Source organism: Oryctolagus cuniculus, chromosome 2 (assembly GCF_051225735.1).
Source record: "Oryctolagus cuniculus isolate XC-2025 breed Fujian yellow rabbit chromosome 2, ASM5122573v1, whole genome shotgun sequence".
Classification (NCBI taxonomy): Eukaryota; Metazoa; Chordata; class Mammalia; order Lagomorpha; family Leporidae; genus Oryctolagus; species Oryctolagus cuniculus.
The window spans coordinates 5,207,611-5,226,436 of NC_142868.1; the positions used below are offsets into that span (position 1 = coordinate 5,207,611).

Genomic DNA, 18,826 nt, shown 5'->3' on the forward strand with positions numbered 1-18,826 from the left:
CGGCCCGGGGCACGCAGGGCTGGCCCCCCGACTCTGGCACCCGCAAGCTGGAGAGCACCCCCCTTGGAGTGCCTGGAGTCACAGCATGTGCACCGTTGTCCCCAGTGGGTGGCCTTCTCAAGCAAGGCTGTGTGGAGCCAACAACAGCCCTGAGCAGGAAACCCCGCAGACAACCCCGGGCCCCCAGTGACTCACAGTGGCTCTTTGATCTTACGTCGGGGGACAGCTAAATCTAACCCCAAAGCACAGCATTGAAAGTGAGCTGAGGGCCAGCGCTGTCCACTGCAAGGTAAGCCACCACTTGCGACCCCAGCATCCTTGTCAGAGTGCTGGTTTGAGCCCCAGCTGCTCACCTTCTAATCCATCTCCCTGCTAATGCGCTGGGAAGGCAGCAGCAGATGGCCCAAGTGCTTGGGCCCCTGCACCCATGTGGGAGACCCAGCTGGAGTTCCTGGCTCCCGGCTTCAGCCTGGCTCACTGTTGTGGCCATTTTGGGAAGTCACCTAGTACACGGGAGATCTGTGTGTGTGTGTGTGTGTGTACGCACGCGTGTGTCATTCTGACTTTCAAATAAAAATTAAGTAAATCTCTAGAAAAAAGTGAGTGCATGTGAAAAATAGATCAGCTTTGAGAGAGAAGGAGAGAGAGAAATAGGAACAGGAGGAAGAGGGAGAGGGGGAGAGAGTGAGGATAGAAGGACGGGTGTGAGAGGGAAGAACAGAGAGAGAGCCATCCCCAGATTGTCACTGGAATAAGTCTCGGCCACAGTCATTCGTGGCTGATTCTGTTTTTAGACTGGTGTTTTCCCACGCTCCACTACACAATGTCCATGCACGTTCTCACTCCATCTGCACCAAGACCCTGTAACGCTGAATTCCAAGCCCCTCGTTCCAGCTGCTCTGTGAGTCTGGTCACTCCTGAATCCCCCTGAAGCAGACCCAGCCCTGTGCACGTCACTCACCTGCACTCCACAGCTCCCCGCACCTGCTCCAGCCTAAAGAGTAGCCAGAATACGTTTTACAGATAGATCGCTTCCCGTTAGAGTCCGATGTGAACCTGGGGAACTGGGGTAGAAAACAGCGTTAATCATTACTCTGCATCCAGATGCTACTGTCAACACTTTCAGCTGCCCATCTTGATACGTGATAAATGATTAAGGTCACGATTCGTGCCGGCCTCAGCTTATCAGAAACACACCCACGGGCAATCCCAGGGCAGAGGTGGCTTTGCCAAGCTCCTGCTGACTAAAGGACTGACCTTGGCTCTGCCTCCCAACACCAGGCTGTGGTCAGCACAGAACCAACCCACCTGGGCCCCGGGGAAGGCCAAGTGGAGTGGTAGAGAAGGTTTTTGAAGCAGTGGCAGATGAAATGTAGGTGGGTGGAGTCCCAGGTCTAGATGAACAGGATGATGGTGAGCTCCGTCCATGTCGCCAGAGATGCTGGGCCATGGCCATTGTCATTGTTGCTGCTTTATGCACGCCATGTTGCTGAGAGATGATAAACAAAATGTGGTCCACCTGTACAGTGGAATATTATTCAGCCATGAAGAGGAATAATGTCCTGGCACCTGCTACAGCAGGTGATCTGATCCCTGGAATCAGAGACACAGATTAGATCAGTGGGCGCTCAGGGCTGGGGGGGATCACGCAGCTGCTCAGTACAGAAGCAGTTGCCCTCTGGGGTGATGGGAACATTCTGGAACCAGATGGAGGTAGTGTTTACATGATACTGCAGTAAATGCCATTGAATTTTCCACTTTAGCAGGGCTAATTCCATGCAATGTGATTGCACGGCGATTAAAAGAAAAACCACAAACTTCCCTTGAACCCACAGCTTCCTGTTATGGGAAAGTGACCCCCAAGAGAATTCACTGTCCCTACTTGCCAACTCCCACTCTCCTCTTGGCTCCTGCCTGTGGGGTTCCAGACCCCTACACCCCTGAAGCTACAGTGACCGAGGAAGCCAGTGACCTCCTTCATGCCAGGATCCACAGTCAGTTCCCTGCAACCTCCCTATGCAAAAGGCCATGCCTCTTCCTTCTAGAAACTTCTCTCCCAGCTTCTAGCTGCCTCGCTGGTTGGCTGGTGTTCCTCTGCTGCCCCACCTGCCAGACCTCTCGTGGAACACCTCAGGGCTCGGCACCAAGCCCCTTTCTCTTTGCCCACTCTCTCTAGGGTGACCCCATCCTCCCGTCCATGTGCTGCTGAGCCCCGACTCTGTCTCTGCTCAGGCTTGCCCCAACACCCAGACCCACAGGCGCACCTGCCTGGTCAGTGCCTGCCCTGGGCTTCAAGCTTCTCAAACACACCAGGTCCCAGGCTGCACCTCCCATGTCCCTGCCCAATCCCTTCTTCCTCAAGTCTCCTCCTCTCTCGGGCTCCCCCCAGTTTCTCAGGCTGAAAAGCCAAGGCTCCTATGTCCCCATGGCTTCCTGCTGCCCGTCCAAAGAATCGCAGCTCTCAGAAGTGCTGTTCACGATTATACCTGGAGCAGACCACGCCCATCTTCTCTCACCTGGGTGACTCCCACTGCCCCCTAGAGGACTCGCCACCCAGCAGTCTCCAGGGTGACCCCTACAGCAAAGGCAGACCATGTGACCCTGCGCTTAGAGCCCCGACAGTGGGCCCAGAACTCACTCCAGTCTGATTGCCACAGCCCAGGTTCATGCCATCCTCCTGCCTCAGTGTGGTAGAAGCCACAAGAACAAGACTTTGGCTCTGGTGCTGGCCAGCTGTGTGCCTACAGCAGGTACCCAGGCCTCAGTGAGGAGCTGTATCCACCACTCCACCTCTCCACTCTCTGCACTCTCCCTTGCCCCCACGCCTCCTCCCCAGCCTTCCTGCAGTCTCCCAGGCAACCACGTGTCCTCCACAGAGAAAGAGGGAGAAATTTTCTATTCACTGGCTCACTTCCCAAATGGCCACAATGGCCAGAACCAGGCCAGGAGCCTGGAAGTGCCTCTGGGTCTCCCATGTGGGAGGCAGGGGTCCTGGTAGTTGAGCCATCTTTTTCTGCCTTCACGGGCATATTAGCAGGGAGCTGGATAAGAAACAGCAGCCAGGGCTCAAATCGGTGCTCGTTGTGGGATGCAGGTGGTGCAAGAGGGAGCTTAGCCCACGGCACCACAATGCTGGCCCTGTTCTACAGGATTTAACTCCATGGGGGCTGGGACCTTGTCTCTTGTACCCACTGCTGCCTCCCCAGTGCCCAGAATGGGGTCTGGCACACAATCCACGAGGATTTCGTTACTGATCAACTAACTGCCTGACTTGCCAGGTCAAAATGCCCAGGCAGTCTCTCCTGCCCTTGGAAACCTGGAACGAGAGACCCACCTGGCTGGCGATGAGCCTCCTACCACCCAAGCCCCAGGTTCCTTTTCTGCTGGAGCCCAGCCTGCTCGGTCCCAGTGGCTTTGATCAGGATCCCAGTGGTCCTGGGAGCTGTTGTGGCCGTGGTCTCAGCTGCCTTCTCTTCCTTTCAGCCTCCCGTAGCAGCACGGCTTGAACCCGGGAGGGATCGGACGACTTGGGTGGGAAGAGAAAGAAGGAAGAAGCACGCAATCCTTTGTGATGGGAAAACTCAGCGAACTCACAGGCAGCACCTGAGGCTTCTGCAAGCATTTTCCGTTGAAAAGTGAAGCTGAGGGTTCCGGGATTCAGCCCCTCCCTGCTCCTCAGTTTGGTTGGAGTGGGAATGGCAAGGCTTTGGCACCCATGGGGACTCAGCTGCAAACCCTGGCTCTGCTGCCAAGCCGCTGTGTGACCTCAGGCAACTCCATGAACCTCTCTGAGCTCAGTGTCCTCACCTACAGCACGAGGACGACAACTTGTCCCCGGGCAGGGCTAAGTAGACATATGTGGACTTAACATCCAGCACCTAGCAGACTCCCAGGGCATAGCTTTTTTTGACAGCTGTAAGTCAATCATTCATCGAATCCAGAGGGTATAAGGTAAACATTTAAACTTAGCCATTTCATCAAGAGTTTTCTTAGGCCTGTCTGCCTGATGGGAGCCCAGCAGCCTTCAGTGGCCAGAGCTGGTCTCAACAACTTCGCTGTTCCCATGGAGACTCAGCCCGGGGCTCAGGGGTCTTAGGGGGCAGCTGTGCAGCAGACGCTGGCCAGCTTGGATTTTCCTGAAACCTGGACAGGCACATCCGGGCAACCAGGGAATGGAGCCCTGTAGGGAAAGAACCTCGGACAGGCCCCCAGTGGGGCCCGATACCCACCTGCGTTCAGTGCCGGGGTGAAGAGTCTCTTCTGAACAGGCCCCAGCAGGTGCAGAGCAGGCAGCAGGAGTCGGGCGTGACGTCTGCGGAGGGAAACAGGCTGTGCTGGTGTCAGCAGACAGCGGCCATGCCGATCCAGCCAGCACCTCCAGGGCCACCTGTGGGTTGACCTCTGCCAGTCTCCACGGCAACTCTCGGAGCCTTGCTGTTCCCCTCTCCCTTCCAGGAGAGGAGCCGAGGCTGAAGGAGCTTGGCAATTTGTCCAAGACCACACAATGAGTGAGCGATGAGCTGGGCTTGACGTGGGTCTGCTGAAGCAGATCCAGGCAGGCTTCCTGGTGGAGGAGGGGAAAGGGCATTCCTACCATTTGCGGGGGAGGGGGCGGAGGCGGTTTGGCCAATGGGAATGGTGGAGGATGAGGCAGACACTTGCAAGGCTCTGGGAAGTCCCCAGTCTGATTTCCTTGTCCCTCACCCCTTGGCAGGATTGGTCACCAGCACCCTCTCACCAGCCAGCTAAGCCAAGGATTGTCTTGCTCACCTCTGCCAGGCAGTGGCCCCTGGGACATGAACCTTCTTTGTTCTCCTGCCTCAGTGGCTGCCTTCCCCCTCCTCCTTAGGGGACTCCTCCTCCTCCTCACCCTCTCCTTTCTGGGCTCACTGCCCGGGCAGCTTGCCTGGTCTGTGGCTCTGTTCCCATTCCGTTTGCTGACAACTCCCGCATTTCTATCTTGGCGCAGACCTGTATTCCACCTTCCTGGCCAGCCCACGTGACATTGGCCCTAGGACACTTAAATCAGGAAGTTCGGACTTAATGGGACCAAGTGAAGCTGATGAGGTGGCTCAGCCGGGCTGGCATAGCCAGGACTTGAGGACAGTCTTCTGTTGGGCCTGCGCCGTCCCCTTTGAATGCTCAGCAATTCTGTTCCGGTGAGTGACAGGCACTCAGACTCACTATGTCCAGGGCCAGCCCCTCCCCGGGAAACAGCACTACCGTTGTCCACAGCTGCACCTGCCGAGCCCCTGGTTGTGTGAGATCTAGTCCCTGTTATGTCCAGACCTCCTCTGATGGCTCTGAACTCTGACCCTTGTCCCAGGCCCTGCCCCCACCTCTCTTGCCTCTGCCCTCTTCCCTGGGCATCCCCAGCGTCCTGTCTCAGCAGCTCGGGCAAGGGCTGCATGCCCTCAGCAGCAGCCCCAGTCGGCTCCCACCGCTGCCTGCTCTTTGCCCCTTGGTGCTGGGGTCCTGGTCCCTTGCTGTCTCTGGGGCTCTGCTTACCCCTAGACTGCTCCCTCACCCCCACCCAGCCCTCTAGCCCGAGTTTCAGACCATCTGGAGTGCAACCTCTCCTCCTGGAGCCCCAGCCCAGCCAAGCTGTGCTCCCTGCTGCATCCAGCGCCTGGAACAGAGCCTGGATGTTAAATCATTTAATTAGCAGGAGGAAAGAGGGGTGGAAACCAATATGCCACTTAACGGAATGAACAGATGAGTGAAGGGAGCAGACCGCTGTGCTTGTTTGAGGACAAGACGGGCTTCAGTCCATGAGCCCCTTCCACGGAGGCAGTCAGCGGGGGAGATGTGAGGAAGTGATGGGCTCCGTCAAGTCACACGCTCGGCAGAGCTCTGTGTCCTCACCTGTCTCCTGCTCTCTCCTTGGGGCTTAAGTTCGCAGGGCCAGCAGGGTCTCTGAGGGCCCCTTGGCCTTGGGGCTCCCTGCGGCTGCCCCCCCTCCCCTCCCTGGCTGCACACTGAGGCTCTGCATGGAAGTCTGGATACTCTCTGCCTCCGTGCAGCAGACCCTTCTTTTGCCTGCACAGGAAGAAGCCCCGGGCCCCCACCCCTGCACCAGGATGGGGACACCTGCCAGTGGCTTCTCTGGCAGGAAGGAGCTTCCTGCTAAACAGCAAAACCACCCGGGAGCAAGCATTGCCCATTGCCCGCTCTGGACTGCCTCGTTCATGCTGCTCCCGGGCAGCCAGCAGCCACTGCCATGGCTCAGTGACAGCTGCTCCAAGGGTGGAAAATCCATAGTGGGTCTGGAGGGGAGACCTCCAAATCCCCTCACCTTCCAACGCGGGCAGCTGCTTGTCCGTGCCTGCTAAGTCTTGGCCAGGACAAGGGGCAGGGGAGAGAAAACAAGGCAGCAAATCCCAGGATGGCGGGACCAGGAAGTGGCTGGGAGTTGGGGGTGGGCCAGCGCTGGGGGCTGCTGAGCTCTCCTGCCCTGTTTCCTGAGGAGCAGCTGCTCTGGGAGTAGTGAGCAGGTGCAGGTGGCCAGAAAGGCACCTCCTCCAGGGGTTGGGGAAGGAGGCAGACTCAGTGGCCCCTGAAGTCTTGCCCTCCCTCTTTGCCCAGGACAGCTAACTTGGTCCCCTCGCTCCACCCTGATAGTCCCTAGTGAGCCCCTGGTGCCATAAATGTCACAGCTGCCTGTGTGAGGCTCCAACCCTCTGAAGAATAGCCGCAGACAAGACTGCAAATTGACCCCTGCTTGCTGTGTTTTGCCAAACAAGATGTCCCCTGGGAAAGAAATTCATCGATCCACCCGTCTGTCCATCCATCCATCCACCCATCCTTCCTTCCATCCATCTCTCCACCCGTCTGTCCATCCATCCACCCACCCATCCACCCACCCATCCGTCCTTCCTTCCACCCATCTGTCCATCCGTCTGTCCATCCATCCACCCACCCATCCGCCCTTCCTTCCATCCATCCATCATCCATTCAACCAAGGTTTCCTGAGGATTTTCTAAGTGCTGGAGCCCCAGTTTGTGGAGGTGAAGCTGCCGCCTGCAGTGCTGGCATCCCACATGGCCCCCAGTTCAAGTTCCCTGCTGCTCCACTTCCGATCCAGCTCTCTACTATGGCCTGGGAAAGCAGTGGAAGATGGCCCAAGTCCGTGGGTCTCTGCACCTTCATGGGAGACCTGGAAAAAGCTCCTGGCTCCTGGCTTCAGATTGGCCTTAATCCAGCCGTTGAGGCCATCTGGGGAGTGAACCAGCAGATGGAAGATCTCTCTTTCTCTCTCTCTGCCTCTGCCTCTTTGTACTCTGCCTTTCAAATAAAAATGAATCTTTAAAAAAATGTTTGTGGAGAAATAGTTAAAAGATATTTATTTTGTACAAAACATTTGTAGCCTCTGCTTGTTTTTCAGTCACATGCATTTTCATGAACTTTTTAAAAACTCCCTCATATGCATGGATTAAAATTTTTGCACAAAAATAGATTTTAAATTCCATTTTCCATGACCTTTTTGAAAATACCTTCATATCCATACCATTACTTGTCAAAAATAAATAAATACATGTCAAAACTCTGGGTGGCACTATGATGACAGCACCTGTCAGTGTGCACTTGCCCAAACTACCAGGCTGCATGGGAAGCCAAGCGGGAGCTCGGGCGCACCCACGGTCACTGGGTGACTGGGCTGTGTCGGTGCACGCCCACAGGGTGCCTGCTGTAACACGGGTGCCACTCGGGTGGGGGGCAATGATAATAGGGAGCATCCATGTGCAAGGGCAGAGAGCAAATGGGGACTCTCTGCCTCTCTCAGCTTCGTCGTGGACCTAAAACTTCTCGAAAAACAAGCACAAAAACAAAAACAAAAGCAAAAAAATGGTTCATTTGCAAACAACCAAAAGTCATTCCGGCTTCCATGCTTTGAGAAAGCCTGGGCTGGATGCATGTCTTCCCAGTCCTTGTGGTCTGAGTCCAGGAGAAAACAGGCCTCTCTCATCCAGGAACCCACCGCGCAGACCACTTGCCAGGGTGTCCCCCGGAAGACCCACCACCAGGGCCGTTACCATGCCCATTTTACAGATCTGGAAACTGAGGCTCAGACTTCCGAGGGTTGTCTTTTCTAACACCAGGAAGCTCATTGCAGAGAACTCAACCCTAGCGGCTGGGCTCCGAGCCTCGTGTTTCTCCACCAGGTCAGGAGTGGGGACGTGGCTGCTCTGCCTTCCAGTGGGGTTGGATTGAAGAGCCGGGGGGGTGGGGGTGGGGTGGGAGCATTGCGCCTTGGGTTTTAGCAACAGCAGAGAAGAGGCTTCCTAAAGGCGTGGCCACAGGGACCCAGTGTGCTAAGCTTGAGTGTATCACCCTGTAACTGACCTGGTTTTATCACTGTCACTCAGTTCTAAACTCCTTCTGGCTTCCCCCAGGATCATAAAAAATGGCATCAAATCTCACTAGGATCAGAAGAGCCAAGCTTTAATCAGCATTATGGAGACCAGGTTTTCATTATTCAGTTGTTTGCAGGGCTAATAGGCTAGCCTATGACCTTCGTTCTCGGCAAAGCCCAATTGTACGAGAGCTCTGAGCACTTTGCAAAACCAAGCTGCATTATTGATTGACCCAGTGCAGTCGGCTTCAAATTCCCCGACCGGCAATGAGACGCACTGTGTGTTCTCCAGAGTGAGCGAGGAGGTCTGCTCCCGGGCAGCCGGGGACAGCTCCGTATTTAGAAGCTGACTCTGAGGTGGGTTCAAAGCACAGCAGGATGATAAATTCTCCCGATGTATTTTATTATTATTTGTTAAGTGTGAGAGACAGAAAGACAGAGGGAGACAGAGGAGAGCTCCCATTCGCTGGTTCACGCTTCAAAGCCCAACTCAGCAGGGGATGGGCCAGGGCAGCAACCGGGAGCCAGAAACTCAGCCCAGGTTTCCCAGGATCCAGTCACTTGAGCCACCACCGCTGCCTCCCAGGACGCTGGAGTCGGGAGAAGAGCTGGGTACTGAACCTCAGATGAACCTCAGATGAAGAGTTAAAATTGTATATGTATGGGTGTCAAAAGTTAAGCTTAAGCTTACAGGTTTAAACCTTCCTGGTGCAGCTGTGAAAATAAGACAGAGTAAAGTAGCACCTTGACAGTAGGGACTCCATTTTGGAGCACTTGAGACTGCATTCTGGGAAAGCAACCCCCCCACCGTGAGACTCTGGTCTGAAACTATGATCTCAAATAGTCGGACAATAGCAGTGCACTACACCACCCTTGGCAACGCACAAAAACCCCCTAGCATGATTGCTCAAGCTTAAAAGTAGAAAGGTTGCACCTGGGTTACCTGGGCTAATAATGAAGATGTGATTTGTCTATGTCTTAAAATCATAATTGCTGATTGTAAGATTTTAGCAACCGCTTAGCAATCGTGTATTCTCTCCCTCCTCCCGATTTTGTGGTTTTTGCCTTTATAAACCCTATGCTGTAGTTCCTCACTGCTCCTCTGTCCTTGTCAGAGGGCCCCAACATGTTGGATCAATAAATTTAACCCTTTGCTGGTTGCATGAGAGAAAAAGTCTCTTGGAGTCGTTCCTCGGGCAGTGGGCTTTTTTTTAGACCCTAACATTTGGAGGTTCCACCGAGATCTGACTGCTGCCTGTGGACGCCTCCAACGGATATCTCTCGGGGTGAGTAAGGTGCCTATTGTTTTGATTGAACGTGTACACTTTGATTTGTTGTTTGGTGAGGTTTGTTATTTGTTTGTAATCGGCAGCGTGGTTGTCGGGCTCGAGCAAGAGCTCCACCCGACTGTGGCGGGCAGACGTGCTCCAGAGCCACAGACCACATCCCGGGGGACGCCCCAGGAGAAAGGGAGAACTGGGGACGCCCAGTGTTTCCTGTTTGGTGGGTTGCCTGCAGTAGGGAAATAGACTGCAGAGACTCACATTTTGTTTGTACTGCCGAAACTTTGGTATTTGATCGAGCTCGTTAGTCTTTTGTATTTGTTAAGCATTTTTGGGATGCCGTGATGGCTCCCGTTTGGTAGACATTTGTGTGGTCGTTGTATGCTGCTTCTCTACGCTGTTTGTTTGTGTACATTGTGTTGTCTGCTAACATGGGCCAGACTGTGTCTACAACTTTGTCTCTAACTTTGAATCATTGGTCAGAGGTAAGCCACTAGGCACATAACCTTTCTTTGTCAGTCAAAAAGGTAAAGTGGCAGTCTTTCTGGGTCTCTAAATGACCTGCTCTCAGAGTGGATTGGCCCCCGGAGGGCTCATTCCATTTACCACTCATTCGCTGAGTGAAAGAGGCCATTCTCCAGCCTGGCCGTCATGGGCACCCAGACGGGGATTTTAAGAAGACATCAAAGGTCAGTATTCCTTCCCTCAAGCGGGACCGGATCTGTGGAAGTGACCGTTGAGTGTCCGGCACCCCACAGCTCTCCGAGAACGCGGAGTCCCCCCGGCCACGGCTTAGCTACGGCCGAAACTCCAGAGGGATTGTAAGGAACGGGAGGGAAATTAGGAAGGGCAGTTGGCTGAGAGCCTGGAGACCCCCTGAGCTCGCTTTGGCTTCCCGGCGGCCGGACTGCGACCCGAGGATCAGGTCTCTCTCTCAGAGGGACGCCTGGTCACGCTGCCTACTGCTACGCGAGCAGGGCTTAGCTTCGGTCGAGGCTAATATTGGCCCTCCAGGTAAACTCAGACAACTAGGTAGTGGGTAACCTTGAGTGATAGGAGATTTCAAACCCCACTCAGCCCCCAGACATGAGGAGCTTCATTGCTTTCTGCCTTCCTCCTCCTCCCGGGGGCTCCCTCTGCCACTCTTTTGCTCTCCTCATCTCCATTCCTATACCAATGGCCAGGAGAAAGGGAGAGGGAAATTCCACAAGTCTCTCCACCTAGGGAAAAGCTGTTACCTGTTACCTGTTAACCCTTTCCAACCTGGTAAAAAGTCTTTGCAGCTTATGGTAGCTCTGGTGCGTCTTAAAGTTTTTTGTGAAGTATTACTGTTGCTAAGCTTTGATTGCCTGAGGACTAAATCTAAAAAAAAAGCTAAAGTTAACTATCTGTTGTAATTGACTGAGTGTGTGCAGTAGTCCTAATTGATCTGGCTTTGGTTAAATTATAAGAGGTTCCCAACACTCTTAGTAAAATGGCACACTTACCCAACCCCACGGTTAGTCCTGCCAGGCCACGGTGTGTGCAGTCTTCCCTGTAAATGGGGGACCACAGCCTTTCTCTGCACTGTATTCTAGTTCATGTGGCCTGCCACACTCAGGCAGGCATAGCCAAATATCTCTAGGCAGAGCCCCCACCCCAGGGTTGCTTTTTCTCTACTCTCCTGGAGGAATTTCCAATTCAATACTACTGCTGGTCTTACCTAAGGGAGCCAGAACCTTAAGCCATTAACCCTTACCAACCTGGTGGGTTTTTCTCTTTGCAGCTAATAAAAACCTAAACAATGGGTTATTCATCTGAGAGCATTCACCTGTCTTGAAGGTTTCGTGTTTTTCTATTGCCATTAGAGTCTTAATTGGGAAAACTACAATGCAAAGTTGTTTACATTGTTTATCTGTTTTTAATGTCTGAGTGATTACCCAACTGATCAGAAATGTACTAATTTTGGCTAAATGGTTTGACTCTCTGTCAGCTTAAATTCTAAACCGAGTCTTCCAACTTTGGGCTTCCAGCCGGATCCCTGGAACTCTCAAAGAATGAGACTCTAAATTTATTAAAGTAACAGCTGCTTGGGTCAATTCAAATTATATAAAATATATTAAAATGTTATAAATGGTGTCAGACCTATACTGTATTTATGTTTTTGCTTTCCAGCTAAAGTGGTCTTATAAAAATAAGAGTAAATTCTGTGTATACAAGCCTTTATGTTGTTAACTAAAGTAAGCCAATGCAGATTGGTTCAGAAAATTGAGGTAATGCAAACACCCTTCGGTTTGCTCAGTGGCTTGCTTGCTCAGTTTTACATGTCTTTGATATGCTTTAAACTTGTTTCTCTTAATGAGGAAGATCTTTTCAAAGTTGTAAACATGCACTAATGTTTGCTGTCCAGGAGGTGTTATCCTCATGTTACTTAAAAACATAAAAATGTAATTTTAACTTCTATTTCAGATAATGGTGTGGTATTCATTAATAACTCAGTGTCTTAAGACATCTAGGCATCAGTGCTAAATAAAACTTGGGAAAATATATTATATATATTTTTAACATCTCAAATTTGATAAAAAAAAAACTGTTTAAGTTTGTTAACATGTATTCTCATAGGTTGTCCATACATGACAATTCAAGGCTATGTTAAAGTCTGATCTTCTGTTATAACAATGGGGTTTAAAAAAAAAAAAAAAAGGGTGTACTAATGTTAGTAAATATCTAAAAATGGTCTAAATCATAAATCTTGGAATCTGTTTCTGCAAAAACTGTAACGTCTATTTTAACAGTGTTTGCTTATTCGGTTACTCTGCCATTTCTAGAGTTAGGTCCTGTAAGCTCTTTTTTTGACTCTGTTAAATAATCCTAAATTATGTAAACTCTTATATACAAGGTTTTTTTATTTCTGGTTTATTCGACAACAAGAGACATAAAATTCATGTTAATCCATTGTGTACTCTACTGTCTCTGTTAAGTTATGGTTATGTGGCAGATGCTAGAAAACTGGGTTCCAGAAACACAAGAAAGCTCTAGTGTCCACAGGCTACACGGTAAATACCCAGAAGCCAAAGAATGGCAGAGACCTCTGCCACAATTTCTCCTCTAAGTCAGGCTACACAGTAAACACTGGTTAAACTGCCAGTTAAATCTAAAAGCCCAAAAAGTCAGGCTAGAGACCCAACTCGCTGCCTCACTTCTCCTCTTTTCTCTTCCAGAAGGGAAGTTACTACTGTTCTGCAGGACTCTCCACTGTGATGTACGGTTTGATCCCCAGACCTTATGTAAGGGATGACTGACCTTTTCTGTAATAATGCCTGGCCACAGTATAGGGCCCCAAACAACAACAACAACAACAACAAAGGTTAAACTATAAAATAATGTGACAACTAGATCAATTTTTCAGTGTAAAAAGTTACACTGACGACCTCAAAAGTATGCAAGCAGCTCACCACAGTTGATCTTACCTATAGGGTCATAGTTCTCCTCATGGGCACGGTCTTAACTCGCAGGAAAATACTAAGTGTCAGAATTTGCCCATGACCATAGTTTTTCTAGCTCACCCTGATATAAAAAAAAAATCTCCAAAAATCAGGGTTGGGTTAAGCACTCACTTGACTGACATCACAGAGGCTGCCTCCTTGGTCTACTTTATTAAAAACCAGGAAAACAAGGAGCAAGCTAGCAGCAGAGGATAGGCAACAGACCAATCAATGGCTGCTTTACATGGTGATTGCCATCAAGGAGACCCAGCAAGGCCAGTGCACCCCAAATGGCACCTGTTGCTGATATAAGGAGACAGGGCATTGGGCAAGCAGCTGTCGTGACAGCAAATGCCTTCTGTCAGCCCTGCCAAGAGCACGGCCACTGGACACGGAACTGCCCTGGGTGTCGAAGGACTCCTGGTTCAGAACCGCTGACCCTGTGGCCCCGAGCTAAAAAGCCTTTGGCTCTGCCCAGCCTCTGCCCAGCTTCCAGCTCCAGCCACTGCTATTGAGGGGATGGCCTAGGGTCAGTAAAACGCAAGTTGCTTATTTCCATCAGCCTCCTATTCAGCTCTCCTCCTAGTGCATCCATGTAATGCAAGTCAACAGGGTGCCTCCCTTAAAGGAGATTTGCATCTCTTTCAATTCTCTTCCAGCACCCCATGGATAGGTCTGGGCCTCACACACCCAGCCAGGCCTTAAAAGTCTATCCAATAACATTAAGCTTAGAAAGCCCTCCCTGCCAGTTCCTAAAAACAGGGCTTTCAGTAACAGCTAACTCAGATAGCCCTACACTGATTTGGACAGGTCCTCACTGAGGACTTAAAGGGGCTATCTCTTGAGGGGGGGTGCACAATAATCCATAATATAAATGGTTAAATGTAAATAATTCATTAGTCTGTCCTTTTCCCAGCCTGAGACTCTAGTCTTGTACATTGGCTTAACTTCCTAGCAAAACTGGCTACTAAATATCAAAAAAAAAAAAAAATTGTCTCTGGGTCAATCAGACTAGACAGGCACAAACCCAGATTTGTACTTTTCCTGGAAAAAGCCAAACAGCTCCAGGACCAGGCCAAGCAGAGCTGGGATTTCTGGCCTGACATCTGGTCATGGAAATCCTGGCTATTTCCTCTCCTTGGCCCGCTAACTTCTGCAATCTTGATGCTTCTCTTTGCACCGTGTGTTTTTAATGCCCTTGTTCGTTTTGTCTCTAACAGACTAAAAGCTGTTGAACTCCAAATGGTCATCAGGCAAGACTTCCAGCCCATTCCACTGGACGACTTGAGCAGCCCTCTGGACCGAGCAACACAGTCTTTCCAAGGCCACTGTTGCACACCATAAGACAGGTAGCAAGAGGAAATACCCAAATCCCCCTCGACGCCCACATGCCAGCTTCGAAGAAGTTACAGAAAACGGAACTCCATCCATAATCCCAAAGAAGAATTTTGGGTATTACCTCTTGAGGGGAAAATATTAGGCAGAAAGTCAGTTATGAGCTTATGTGTGTGTGACATAAAGGCCTAATGTGTCCAGCATATGCATCTGCATCTCAGTCATCCTGACAATGTTTCACGGGCAGCCTGGCCTTTGCATCCTGCCCTGCCCCCTTCTACCTGATAACCTGCCAGGTGGAGATGCCCGCCCCTTCTGCCTGACAAATCTTCCACAATCTCCCAGATGCAGCCCAGTATCTGCATTTCAGTATTACAGAACAGGCGGGGGTTGAATCTCATTTTCATGGGGGTGGGTTATGCACGGCCCTAAAAAAAAAAAAAAATGTTGTTTTTATGTCAACTAAACTGGGGTGGTTAGAAACTCCATGGCCAAACTCAAAAAAACGACTGAAAAAACGGCAACAGGAGAGGGAAACTCAACAGGGATGGTTTGAGTCATAGTTCAGCCGGTCCCCGTGGCTTACTACTCTACTGTCAGCCCTAACAGGACCCTTAATTGTTCTACTCCTAATTGTAACCATAGGACCTTGTGTGTTAAATAGACTCATCACCTTCGTGTGGAAACAAGTTAAAAATATTAAACTCATGGTTGTAAGACAACAATATGTCACATTAAAAGAGACAAAAACGAATAATCTCTAAGATTAGAGATCCTCACAACAAGGAGTGGGGAATGAAGAGTTAAAATTGTATATGTATGGGTGTCAAAAGTTAAGCTTAAGCTTACAGGTTTAAACCTTCCTGGTGCAGCTGTGAAAATAAGACAGAGTAAAGTAGCACCTTGACAGTAGGGACTCCATTTTGGAGCACTTGAGACTGCATTCTGGGAAAGCAACCCCCCCACCGTGAGACTCTGGTCTGAAACTATGATCTCAAATAGTCGGACAATAGCAGTGCACTACACCACCCTTGGCAACGCACAAAAACCCCCTAGCATGATTGCTCAAGCTTAAAAGTAGAAAGGTTGCACCTGGGTTACCTGGGCTAATAATGAAGATGTGATTTGTCTATGTCTTAAAATCATAATTGCTGATTGTAAGATTTTAGCAACCGCTTAGCAATCGTGTATTCTCTCCCTCCTCCCGATTTTGTGGTTTTTGCCTTTATAAACCCTATGCTGTAGTTCCTCACTGCTCCTCTGTCCTTGTCAGAGGGCCCCAACATGTTGGATCAATAAATTCAACCCTTTGCTGGTTGCATGAGAGAAAAAGTCTCTTGGAGTCGTTCCTCGGGCAGTGGGCTTTTTTTTAGACCCTAACAGGCCAGAGTATCGGAACAGTATTTTATTTTTAAAGAAAAAAACAAGGGGCTGGTGCTGTGGCACAGCAGGTTAAAGCCCTGGCCTGAAGCACCGGCATCCCATATGGACACCAGTTCTAGTCCCGGCTGCTCCACTTCTGATCCAGCTCTCTGCTATAGCCTGGGAAAGCAGTAGAAGATGGCCCTAGCCCGTGGGCCTCTGCACCCACGTGGGAGACCCAGAGGAAGCTCCTGGCTCCTGGCTTTGGATCGGCGCAGTTCCAGCCAATCTGGCCATCTGGGGAGTGAACTAGCAGATGGAAGATTTCTCTCTCTGTCTCTACCTCTCTCTGTAACTGTCTTTCAAATAACAAAATAAATCTTAAAAAAAAAGAAAGAAAGAAAAAACAGTGACTGTTGTCTGAATCTGACGTTCTAGAATGCCAGAGAAGCCGCAATGCAGGACTCACTCCTGCTAAAGTGGCTGCTGGGAGGAGCTAGAGGAGGAACAGGCTTGGTGCCCCGAAGCTGGCTCCGCCCTGCACTCTGAACGCAGAGCAGGGCTCAGCTCCCGGCCCCCAGGGATGCACCGTGATGGGGTCGCAGACACGGGCAGAACCTCCTGGTGCGCTCTTGTCTGTGCACTAACAGAGGCAAAACAGGTGCAGGACAGGAGGCTCACCCATTCACGCTTTCGTTTAGTCACTCATTCCTTAGTTCCCTCCTCAGGGCATAGGGAGCACCTGTTCTGGGTCAGGTCCACCTTCTTCTGGGCACTGTGGGCTGGAGGCTGACAAGGCTGGAGAAGTCCCCGCCCTCCTGGCCTCGCACACAGTGGGCAGCACAGACTAAGCAACCGTGACCTGAGCTGACACCAGCGGCACAGTCTAGAAGGTGGTGGCAGGTGGCAGGAGAGTCTGACTGCTCTGAGGGCTGAGAATTCATGGAGTGTGTGAGGACGAGAGCAGGAGCAGCCAGCAGGAAGGGCCCAGGGCCGGGAGCTCTCGTCTGAGGGTGCGAGAGGCCAGCGGGAGAGCTGGCCAGGGCTGCTGCGTGGGAGTATATCCCAGGGGCAGTGGGAAGGCTTCGTGGTTTCTAAACTCGGGCAGGGGGCTGGAGGACCGTAAGGCCAGCTCCTTACAGAGGAAGCTGTGGCAGCCACGTGGTCATTCATTAGGCTGGGAGGAAGTGGAAGCAGGAGGGCCTGACGTGGTCCAAGCAAGAGCTGATGGAGGCTGGGGCCAGGCTGAGGCCAGCGGCTCCCGCAATCTCTAGAGGTCACTACTGCCTAGAACCCAGCGCCTGTGGTGCCTGGTGCGTGGTGCCCTGGAGACCCGCATTAGCCCTGGTCATCACCCAGCTTGTGCAGCTGGAGAAGCAACGGTTACCGCTGGCCAAACGTTCCCGAAAGTGCCTTGAGGCAAGGTTGCTTAGCGCAGTGGGCGGTGGACTTTGGCTTCAGAGACACTGCGGGGTTCCAGTTCTGATGACTTAGCGTTGACCCTAGACCAGGACCAGGTGTGTAACCTGAGGCACGGTTGCTTTCTGTGTAAAGGGAAACTTGAACTTCTCTCTGCAGGCTGGGGGCAAAGTCTCAAGCTGTGGAGCTGCTCCTTAAGCCCTGGTTCCCTGCCCCCCTGGGTAGCACGTGCTGCTCTCTGCACTCCCCGCACGCTGGATTCTCCAAATGTCCAACGCCGTTAGCTCCATTTCCTGCCGGCTCCATGAAAACAACCTTTCTGCTCTTGGTGGCTTTATTATAACTGACTTGAGTGTAGCACGTGGGGTCATGTGACTGGGAAGAGATACAATCGCTGGTCTTGCTAAGTCAGTTACATAGTCTCCTTGACCCCCCTCTACAACCCCGGGGCTCCCACCTCCCTGTCTCTACCAGAAACTCACCCATCTTCCCACTCTCTTTCCTTCCTCCCAGCACAGCAAGGTGATAATAATAATAAAAATAATAATAATAATAGCTTGCCCCCTCTATTCGGCAGTGCAAATACTAGACCATCCTCCTCCCTCCGCTTGGCTTACCTGATCACACCACCCTTCAAACCTAACTGTGGTCTTGCCTTTTGCAAGAATTCTCCACTCCACACCAAGAGATCTTCTAGATATGGTAGATGGAACTGGAGGAACTACACTTAAAGCCCTTGGCATCTGTGACCAAGTCCAGAATCTTCGGCAGAATATACACCGGGATCCCTCTTGTGTGGGCCTCGCTCTGTAGCTCTTATTCATCAAGAAGCAGCAAAGTCGGAGTTTTTAAACCATTGCCCTCCTCTCCCACACGCATGGGGGACATTCTCGGTTATCATGCAGCCCAGATACAGCCTCAACATCTTTCTCAGCACAGCATCAGAAGCAAGGAGTGGGAGCCAGGGAGCCAGGTGTCACCTGCTCGAACTCCGTGCTAAGCGAGTGCACACACACCTGGGAGCCTCAGTGCCTCTCCCATTCCCTCTGCCTTCTCCAACTGTCCCTGGGCCTAACCCACACGGTGCCTCCTTCTCGACTGTGTCTTAGGCAGAACTAATAATTCCTCCATCCTGCCCTGGGAGCCTGCGCCTAGGCTGCCAGCACCAAGTCCTGGATGTCCTGGGACTCGGGGGGATTTAAACTGGCAAGCTCAGCCCTTATGCACTGGCTTTTTTCATCATAGGAGAGTCCATGATGATAGCAGAAAGGGTGGAAAAGGAAGTGAGATAGAGGGCATCAAATGCAAGCCTCGACCAGGAAACCCCCAGCCTGGCTGGCGTTGGCTGATTGGCCCTCTGGTGAAAGCCATGGTGGGCGAGATCTTTTCCCCGGGATATGCCATTCCCCACTTCCACTGGCAAGATCTCTGCTCTACACAATCCAACACTGGCTCACTCAACAGACACCTGGCAACCCTGGGCTGGGGCTGGGGACACGGGGTGGTCAGAAATCAGAGCGGCATCCATCCGAGGCGTCCCCTTGACAAGGCACAGAGACCCTGTCCTCCACGCTGAGGCTCGAGTCACCCAGGCCCGGCCACCCTACAGG

The 18,826-nt window shown here is 51.6% G+C and overlaps 1 protein-coding gene and 1 long non-coding RNA gene across 2 annotated transcripts in view; one reads left to right on the forward strand and one right to left on the reverse strand.

The window, feature by feature from the left end:
• SLC2A9 (solute carrier family 2 member 9) overlaps positions 1–4,573 on the reverse strand; it is a 142,500-nt gene extending 137,927 nt beyond the window's left edge. The window contains exons 1-3 of the mRNA XM_051829847.3: positions 4,230–4,573; positions 1,309–1,593; positions 962–1,064 (exon numbers count right to left, since the gene is read on the reverse strand). The gene's annotated coding sequence lies outside the window, so the exon portion shown is untranslated. The remainder of the gene's footprint in view (positions 1–961; positions 1,065–1,308; positions 1,594–4,229) is intronic.
• Positions 4,574–12,328: 7,755 nt separating this feature from the next.
• LOC149127676 (uncharacterized) lies at positions 12,329–14,601 on the forward strand. Its single transcript, XR_016229746.1, has 2 exons — positions 12,329–13,629; positions 14,321–14,601. It is a non-coding gene; the product is annotated as an uncharacterized LOC149127676 (long non-coding RNA).
• Positions 14,602–18,826: the final 4,225 nt, after the last annotated feature.